Genomic DNA, 9,882 nt, shown 5'->3' on the forward strand with positions numbered 1-9,882 from the left:
ACAGATTCTGACAACAAAACAAACATCCGGTTAACAGAGGTCAGGAGATGACGCGACAGAGATGCTGGTCTCTCAGGACGGCGCAGAACACGGTAATGTCTGGTCGTTTCTTGAAAACGACCAGGGTCAGAAAGCAATGCAGAAATGCTGATTCTCAATCAATCAGTCAATCAGTCAAACTATTTATATAGCACTTTTCAAACAAATCAAAGTTCAAAGTGCTTTATAAGTGATTCTCAAAAAAATTAAAGTAAGTGAATCCAACAAATTACAACTTAAATGAAAAACTGTAAATTAAAAAATAAGGAAATAATACATTATTTAAAAATATATATTAAAATTATGGTTAAAAATAAAGCCATTTATTTAAAAAATAATAAACATAATATAAAATATATAAAAAATATAAATATAATATAATATGATTTAATTTAATAAAAGAAATTACAACTTGAAAATTTAAATAAGGAGTGCACTATGAAGAATAATATGAAAAAAAAAAACTAAAAGCCAATAAAATGTCAATATTTTTCGCTCCTCTCTCGTCTCCTGGAGGGCAGTTCCAGAGATTCGGAGCGTAGCGGCTGAATGCAGCTTTGCCAAAACTTGTGTCCCGTTTTGAAGAACAACTAAAAGAGCGGCACCAGAGGATCTAAGAGATCTTTCTGCACTGTGATAAATACTGTGACTGTGGTGGAGCTTTCAAGGGTTCATTTTAGTACCTTTAATTAGGAATTTTCTATATTAACTGTAAATGTTAAAGTTGTATTGATGTTTAATCTCCAGGACGTTTATTGTGTTCTTTTATTCTCCACATTGTATAATGAAAGATTACAGAGATCCCCCTATCCTTCTTGAGAAGAGAATGTAATGAACACAAGTGGACTTTAACACCACTGCTGTACCTTTAAAGATATACTACACTGTTTGTAGCTTTAGTGACAGTAATGTTCCTGCACTGTACCTTTAATTCTGAGAGTATGGTTCACAAATTAAAAGCATACCAAAGAAACTAATTCTGTTCCCAGTTTCTGAGCGACCTCATCCTCTGCCCTGCTCCTTGTGTCCACATCAATAGAATCAGCACTGATTTCATCCTTTTATTTTGGAGAGACTGTGCAGACCATGTGATCTGGACCCTCTCCACAATCTCAGATCAGCTCCACATTTCTCATGATTTGTCTTTATTGTGAGTTGTAAATGACTGCATCAAAATAATATTTATATTATTTATTTTTATTTATACTATTTATACAATTTTTTTTAAAAGTACTACTTAATTAATCTGCATTTTTACAGTAATGTCCAAGTTCTGGCTTTTGTTTGGATTTATTTTATGAAAAAAATATACTTTTTTTATCTGATAACTGCACAATTATTCTTTCCTGAAAAAGAGGAAGTGATCCATGTTGCAGCTCAGAATAATCTAAAATAAACGTCTCTTCCTCAGATGAATAAACCTGCAGAAGTACAAACATCTTACAGTTTTTTATCAGAGTGGAATTACCCTACGGCCAAATGTTTGTGGATGGCTGGTCCATTAATGTCTCACCTGAAGTGGAGGGGTTAATCTGGAGTGTGTTCCTCTGCTCTAGATGCTACTAATAGATTGTTCTGAGGGTTTGATGGTATTCAGGGTCTGGTGTTGGGGATTAGTTCTGGATCAAACTCACCACTCCAACTCATCCCTGAGGAACTGGACGGAGCTTCACAGAACACAGTTCCACTGTTCCACACACCAAGGCTGGGGGGTCAGAAATTCTCTGTCCCACACTGGGCATTGAGCATGGTGTTCTTACAATCATGTGAAGCTGCTCCAGAGCACCCCCATTTCGTTTGATGTTGTTCTATGTAGGTTGTACACAGTGAACTCTCTTAGTGCAGAGGAGTAGCCTGTCTGCTGCTGTTTAAAATCGTTCGGACGTGTTTTTGTAGCTGAGTGTTTGGAGAAAAAACTGTAGCCTTAAAAAACTATGCTGAACTCAATAACCTTGCACAGCGTCTCCACCCCTTTACCCCCCTCCTTTTATACAGGAGCAAGAGAGAGAGAGAGAGAGAGAGAGAGAGAGAGAGAGAGAGAGAGAGAGAGAGAGACAGAGACGAAGAGAAACTCGAGAGAAAGTGTGGAAAATGAGAATGAGAGACAGAAAGCTCAGAGAGAGGGAGAGTGTAAAGAAAGAGAGAGAGAGAGAGAGAGAGAGAGAGAGAGAGAAACTGTGAGAGAGGGAGAAGAGACAAAGAAAAATACTAGGAATGAAACAACAGAGAAAGAGAGAAATCAGACAAATGAGAGAGCGAGGAAAAATAAGCAAAATGAAAGAATGTGTAATATGTAAAATGTCAGTGTGTTTTCTGCATGAGAACCTCTCTCTCCTTCTCTCTCTCTCTCTCTCTCTCTCTCTCTCTCTCTCTCTCTAAGGAACCCAAAAGGCAGCAAGAAAAATGAGGGGCTTTCAGGGGCAGCTGTGTTTTATTAACCCAGTCATAATGCCCCTGAAAATCCTTATTACTCTTGCAATGTTCAGCGGGTCGAGTCCAAATCTACAGCCGGAGTAAAAGTATTTATAAAATACACCACGGAGTACGAGCAAATCTTCCAGTACTTTTTTAAATGACATGTTTGTGTGTGCACAACATTTTAATTTAATAATTTTTTTAATACAAATGTATTACAAATACATTTTAATGATTTTGTGTTACATATAATTATAAATCAAGTTTCAAACATTCTCCACTCTGTGGTCATTGTACAGTGACTGTGTGTCGTATCAAAATCACACTCTCATTTTCTTCAAAAGAAAAGAACCTAAAAATGAAGCAGTGTGAAAAGTGAGGAGCTTACTGGAAGCTGCATTCATTCTGAGCTCCATCAGGAAAAAGCTGCAGAAGACTATGATGGGTTTGTTCTGTTCTTGGGATAATAATGCATCCAAAAGTCCATGTGAGTGTGGGTTTAGACGATTTACAGATGGGGACAGTGCTGACACTGATTGGGAACGGAGGGTATTAAATAAAATGAGAATTGTCCAGAGCAGTGTTTCTGATAAAATGGCCAGTGAGGCTTAGAAGCACTGATGTGTGTACTGACAGAAGTGTGTGTGTGTGTATGTGAATTGATAGAAGAGCTGACAGATGAGTGTGTGGTGACTCAGAGGAGAGCCACACCCTGTTGAGTCACACAAACACACACACACACACACACACACACATCAGGAATCTGCTGGAACAGAGCTGTTAGTAAACTCCCCTCTGCCTTAGTTCAGTCTGGTTGTGTTGCTGAGTGTACGATTGTACGATTGATAATTTTAGAATAGTTTTATTTAACAAAAACTTTTTAATTCATTTCTACGTGACCATGTTTCATCCTCTCTTTATCCCTTAAAATTAAACAGACTGTGCCTTTAAAATACAATTATGTAAATGAGCTATAATTCTGTAATCACAGTCGTGCCCATATAGGATTTGTTGGTGCGAGCTACTATATGCTACAAGCTAACACTGCTTTGTATGAATACTACTACATGCTACAAGCTAACACTGCTCTGTATGAAAACTGCTACATGCTACAAGCTAACACTGCTCTGTATGAATACTGCTACATGCTACAAGCTAACACTTCTCTGTATGAAAACTGCTACATGCTACAAGCTAACACTGCTCTGTATGTATACTGCTACATGCTACAAGCTAACACTGCTTCATATGAATACTGCTACATGCTACAAGCTAACATCGCTCTTAATCACCCACTCTGTGTCCCATGGCTTTATATTCCCTATTCCCTATATTATTCACTATGTAGTGCATTATGATAGGGAACAGCATTCAAGAAGGTAGTTAACAGACAACAATTACAGTTTCTGCAGCTCTAGGTTAATGAGACATTGACAGATCTTTTTTTTTTTTGAGGGGATCAAATCATTGATGGGGGACAATTCAATAATCACTGGATATTGGTGAGGACACATCACCTCTGTGCATTCTAATTCTACACCCTTGCAGTTAAGTCCCCTGCCACTCATGGATAAGCAGAAACACGTAACTGTGTTAGTTTGGTGTCCAAATGGCCTGTGGCAGGTTAGTTTCCATACATATCTGAACTTACTTAAATACTGTAACAAGGACTGTTGAGCCAGGAGGATGTGTGTGTGGTTTGTGTGTTTGTGTGTGTGTGAAGAGTGTGTGATGTGCCAGCAGAAATTAAAGAAAGTGTCAGATGTAAGTGCTAACAAAAAAGTGTGGAGGAGAGAAAAAGGGGCGGACCCAGAGGTCCTCAGTGTCCTTGTCTCCTGAACTGAAGGGGTTAATCAGGAGTGTGAGGAAGTTCAGCCTCATAATCATCAGTGAGGGTCAGGGGCTGGTGTTTGGGATCAATTCTGGATCAAATTCAGCACTCCAACTTATCCCAGAGGAACCCCATCGCTCCAGAGAACACTGTTCCACACACCAGAGGAACTCGATCGCTCCACAGAACACCGTTCCACTGTTCCACACACCAGAGGAACTCAATCACTCCAGAGAACACAGTTCCACTGTTCCACATACCAGAGGAACTCCATCACTCCAGAGAAGAAGTGCTGGGGGGTTTACACTCCTCTGGTTGAAGTTAGTGTCTTAATATAGTCGGTATTCTCAGAATCTGTCACTGTGCTGTTACAGCTCAACACATTAACAGTACAGTGTTTATTAGCATCTCTCTGTCTCTCTCTCACTCTCTCTCTCTCTCACTCTCTCTCTCTCTCTCTCTCCCTCTATCACTCCCTCTCTTTTTATCTCTCTCTCTTATTCTCACTCTCTGTCTCTAATCTCTTAAATTACTAATCTCTTAAACAACCCCAAATCAGAAAAAGTTGGGAAAGTATGGAAAAGCAAATAAAAAAATTTGTTTCTAACATTTTTTGTAGACGGGGCACGGTATTGCAGCAGGTAGTGTGTCTGTCACAGCTCCAGGGTCCTGGAGGTTGTGGGTTCGAGTCCTGCTCCGGGTGACTGTCTGTGAGGAGTGTGTTGTCCCCATGTCCACGTGGTAGGATATTGGTAGGTATTGCCCTGTGAAGGACTGGGGCCCCCTCCATGGTCTGTTCCTACCTTGCACCCAGTGATTCCGGGTAGGCTCTGGACCCAGAGTCTTCCCTGTTTTTGGGCCTAATTTATATAATTGTACATCATGAGTGTTACTCTTTTATACAAAATAATAATAATAACAAGTGAATTTGAATTTCCAAACCTCCCAGGGATCTACTGGGTCAGCAGCAGGACTCTGGTACTGGGTTTAAAGTACGGCAGGTTCTGATCATTGCTCAACTTCAGTCAGTTCCACAGTAACCCTATTGTTCTTTAACTTCTGATAATAAAAATATGCTTCTGGGAACAATAGCTGATGTGTGTTTGAGAGCTATACACACACACACACAAACTCATGACCACACCAAGCAGCTGCACAACATCTGTATACACCCTTGAAGCCAGCAGCCTTCTGTAGTGAGCACTGGGTGTGAGCAGATAACACAGCAGCACTGCTGTGTCTGATCCACTCGCACCAACACAACACACACTAACACACCACCATGTCAGTGTCACTGCAGTACTGAGATTGATCCACCACCACGTCAGACTTCAAATATTTAAAATATTAAAATATTACAGATTTTGAGGAAATATATTGTTGGATTTTTCTGTAAAAGTTTTGGAACATTTCTGTGATTGTGATTGTAAACGTTTGAACAGTAGCGCAAACTGAGCTCGGAACACTTCAGGTAAAATAAAATATTCCCAACAGTCCTGAGATAGTCTGAGATCTTGGAGTGTTTCAGGCTGTTAAGAAAGTGTGTGTGTGTGTGTGTGTGTGTGTGTGTGTGTGTGTGTGCGTGAAAGAGAAAAGCACAGAGCTCACAGAGCGGAATGCACTCAGTTCAGTGACTAAAACCCACCGCTCTCTGAGGATCCCTTCAGGAAAATCACATACATTCATCACAGTTGAGTGCTCTTCACTCCCACAGTGGACAGAGCTCTCTGGTGAGGTGGGTTTCACTGTGTTTGGAGGAGAGGGGGGGACACCAGTGTTAGCTTGTAGCATGTAGCATTATCGATATGGAGTTCCTTAGTAAGAGTGTAGTTCAGAGCAGAGTTCACTGACAGACATTCCCAGGTCTGTGCACCAGGGCCGGATAAACTCCGGGGAATGTCCGGGATAGAGTTACACACACCACCTCTGGGTAAAATCCAGAACGATTCTAGGTTACTCTGATGTGTGATGGAGGTTCTAGTTCCTCAGGGTTCCCAGGGCAGGATATATGTTACTGCAAGCAGATTAGTGCCCCCACCACCCCCAGATAATAGTTTTGTATTTAATTGATCTCACAAGTCCCTTCTTAGTGGTATGTGGCCTTTGTGCTTGTAGGTAGTGTCTTATTGTTAAATAAAATCTACTCTAATAGAAGACTATTAGTGATTTAATTCCTCACATGAGTAATACACTCCGTGTATTGTCCACCCCCCCCCACCACGCACACACATACAAACACACACACTCTAATGTCCTGTTAGACCCATTTTCCAACAGCTCACACACAGCAGAAGTTTTTGACAGGCGTGGCCTTAAAATAGCATCATTAGCACACAGGGGTCAGATGGTTCTGAAATCCCTGACAAATGCCCTATGTGTTTATAGTTCAAGAGGCTTCACACCCTCCTGACATTTGAACAAAGACAAACAGTAAGCAGGACAAGTGAAGGGCTGCAAAACACCTGCGCTCTCCTGATCAGGACACCTGCTGAGAGCTCTTCACCTGGCAGCTCTGAGAGGGAGAGAGAGAGAGACAGAGGACACTAAAACAGGACTCACAGCAGCTCCAGCCAAGCTTAGGCTCATGTGCAGCTGCTCCAGAGCATCACATTTCATTTGATGTTGTACTTTATAGGTTACACTCCACTATACTCTCTCAGGACAGAAGGGTGACTGCAAATATTTGGACATGCAGTGGACTGGGACATGCATCAAGGCAAAACATAACATAAACCTTACTACCAATCAGCCAAAATATATTACTACCACCTCATTACTACACTCACTGTACAGCACAGACACTGACTGTAGAGGTGCACATCGTAGTCCTACAGTTTACAGACTGTAGTCTGTCTGTTGATCTGCCCCCTGTTCTTCATTGGTCTAAACAAGAACCCACTTCCAGAACCAGGACCACAGATTTACCTGGTGGAGAAGTGGAGTAAAGCAGAGAAAAGCTAAGTAGTGTTGATTAGGGACCCTGCAGTTGAAAAAGGCCATAACACACCTCCAACATGTCAGTGTCACTGCAGTGCTGAGAATGATCCACCACCACATCACACCTGACCTGTGGGGGCCCTGAACACTGAAGAACAGAGGGAAAGTGGGCTAACACAGAAAGAAGAACAACAGATGGACTACAATGTGTAAATGTAGAACTACAGAGTGACCAAAGTGGACAGTGGAGTTGAGAGAGTAGAGAGTGGGTGCAGAAAACGGGAAGTGGTAAGAATGTTGTGGCTGATCCCTGTGTATATAAAAAGCTGCCATCACTGAGAGACTGGCTCTAAGCTTCCTGACCCCAGCAGGCTCCTGTAAGCAGACGTACGTGGGGGAGAAACGCCAGCTCTAACACGGTCCACATGGCGCCGAGACGGCAGCTCTCTGGTCCGACTCGGCCAGAACACACAAACCCTTCTCCACTCTGCAATCTCCTTTTCCATTGGTCACTGCAGAACAAATACCAACGTCCAGTTCTGCTCCGAGTCTCCACTGAAACACACATCACTGCCAAATGCCATTCCTCTACTGTGGCACCATGTGCACTACACAAAATGAAGCTTAAAGCAACACTAGGTAGTATTTTTACATTAAAGGAACACTAGGTATGATGTGGTAATTTTGTTCTTTGGCTCCCCCTAGAGCTGCAGAGAGTAATTCACTTTTACAGCACTGTCCTGACAGCAAGATGGAGATAGTGGAATGGTAAGGGTGAGACTGGTTTCCTACCCTCCCCTTGAAGTTACATGGTGCCATTTCTGCTGTGCTGAGCCTGGAGCAGCAATGACAAAGGCTCTATTCCCCCTGTTAAATCTCAGTGGAGCGTCACAGTGATTTTGAATCTGGAATCTTAAGGTAAAAATATGACCTAGTGCTAATCCTCTGTTATTGTTACACCAGGTTCAGCACTGCAGAAAATGCACTACGTAACTTCTAAAAGAGGGCAGGAGGCCTACTGCCCCCCTCACCCCCTCTCAACTTTGATTTCAGGACAATACTCCACTGTAGAGCCAGGACATTTGGGATGTGCTGGAGCAGTGCTTGTGATCCAGAACTAATCATCCACCACCAATAACTGACCTCACTGATGTTCATGTGAAGGCTGAATGCCACCCAGTCCTCACAGCAGTGTTCCAGCTAGTTCAAATATTTCCTAGAAGAGTAGAGGCTGTTACTACAGGGAAGAGAGGAACACTGTCCTGATTAATGACCTTAATTTCAGGAGGAACGCTGGAGGAACTAGGGTAGTGTATTAGGGCAGTGGAGGTACAGACTTTGCATGGAAAAGTGTCTGGATCTTGTTCCCCATCACAGAATTCCCCCACTTCTGTGAGTCATCATATGGGAAAAAAGCGTGTTGGAGGCATGCCTGCTTAGAGCGGAGTTCCCCTTTATACAACACACACACACACACACACACACACACACACACACAGATCCAGGATAAAAAAAACCCTACCCCATAAGTTTCTGATCCAAAATCAAATTCAGCCTCAAATTCTTCTCCACAGAAAACCACAGTGAAGTCGTAATAGAATATAACTGACATTTCCACTTATCTCCGCTCAGCCCCAGGATTAAACAAGCCAGCTACTTTTAGAGCGGCTACTGTGTGTGTGTGTGTGTGTGTGTGTGTGTTTGTGAAGTCATGCTGTGTCACTGAGATATTTTCTTCAGCCTAACCCCCCCCCCCCCCCAAACAAGCCCTAAAGTACTTCAAATCAAACAAAGAAGTGTATCTGCCCCGGGGTAACACTTCACATTAAAGCTGCTGTGTGTGAGGTGTTTGAAGAAGAGTGTGAGCTCTGTTTGTTGAAACTGAAAGATGTGGCTTTACTTCTACAGTGTCTTTCTGTTGCTGCAAGTCGCTGGGTAAAGTCAGTCTGAGCTGTCGGGTCAGATTCGTCTTTAGCTGATGTCCATATGGTTGTTTCACCCGTTAGCTTTTTTTTTTACCTGTTACTTTAACTTTGGAACATTTTCTTTTTCTAATTTATTGCAAATTTTGTATGTATATGTTTTATTTAATTAATATCTGCTTTTCTCTTTTATGTTTTTCCCTTTGTGTTGTAAAGTGTTTTAAAGTGTTTTTTTATGTTTTAAAGTATGAAACATTCTATATAAAAGTATTATTATTGTGATCATTATTAATTTAAATAATGGAAGCTTAGGCCTGTCCCTCACAACTCTGTAGATAACACTTCTGCCTAAATGTGTGTACAGAAAGGTCAGCTCTAACACACTTATTCGTGTTTTCGGCGCCACCTATAGGATATTTAAAAATGTTACATCATAGATAGAATATTTCTTATGCGGTTTAACAGCAGCTTTTTCGTTTCATTTACTTATCAATTTAAAAACATAACCAACTAAATTTGAAAAAGAAAAAAGTGTCACAGAAGGTATCGAAACACATTTCTATGTATATTTATGTGTATATTTATGAACACATAAAAAAAACATATGGGATTTTTATAAATTTATTTACAATCAATTTTGTGATTAATATTTCTATTGTTAGTAATGGAGATTTTTTATAAAATGAAGTGATAAACACAGAAAATGGTTACTTATTATTATTTTGAATTATATAAATA

This window comes from Hoplias malabaricus, chromosome 13, assembly GCF_029633855.1.
Source record: "Hoplias malabaricus isolate fHopMal1 chromosome 13, fHopMal1.hap1, whole genome shotgun sequence".
In the NCBI taxonomy this organism is placed as follows: domain Eukaryota; kingdom Metazoa; phylum Chordata; class Actinopteri; order Characiformes; family Erythrinidae; genus Hoplias; species Hoplias malabaricus.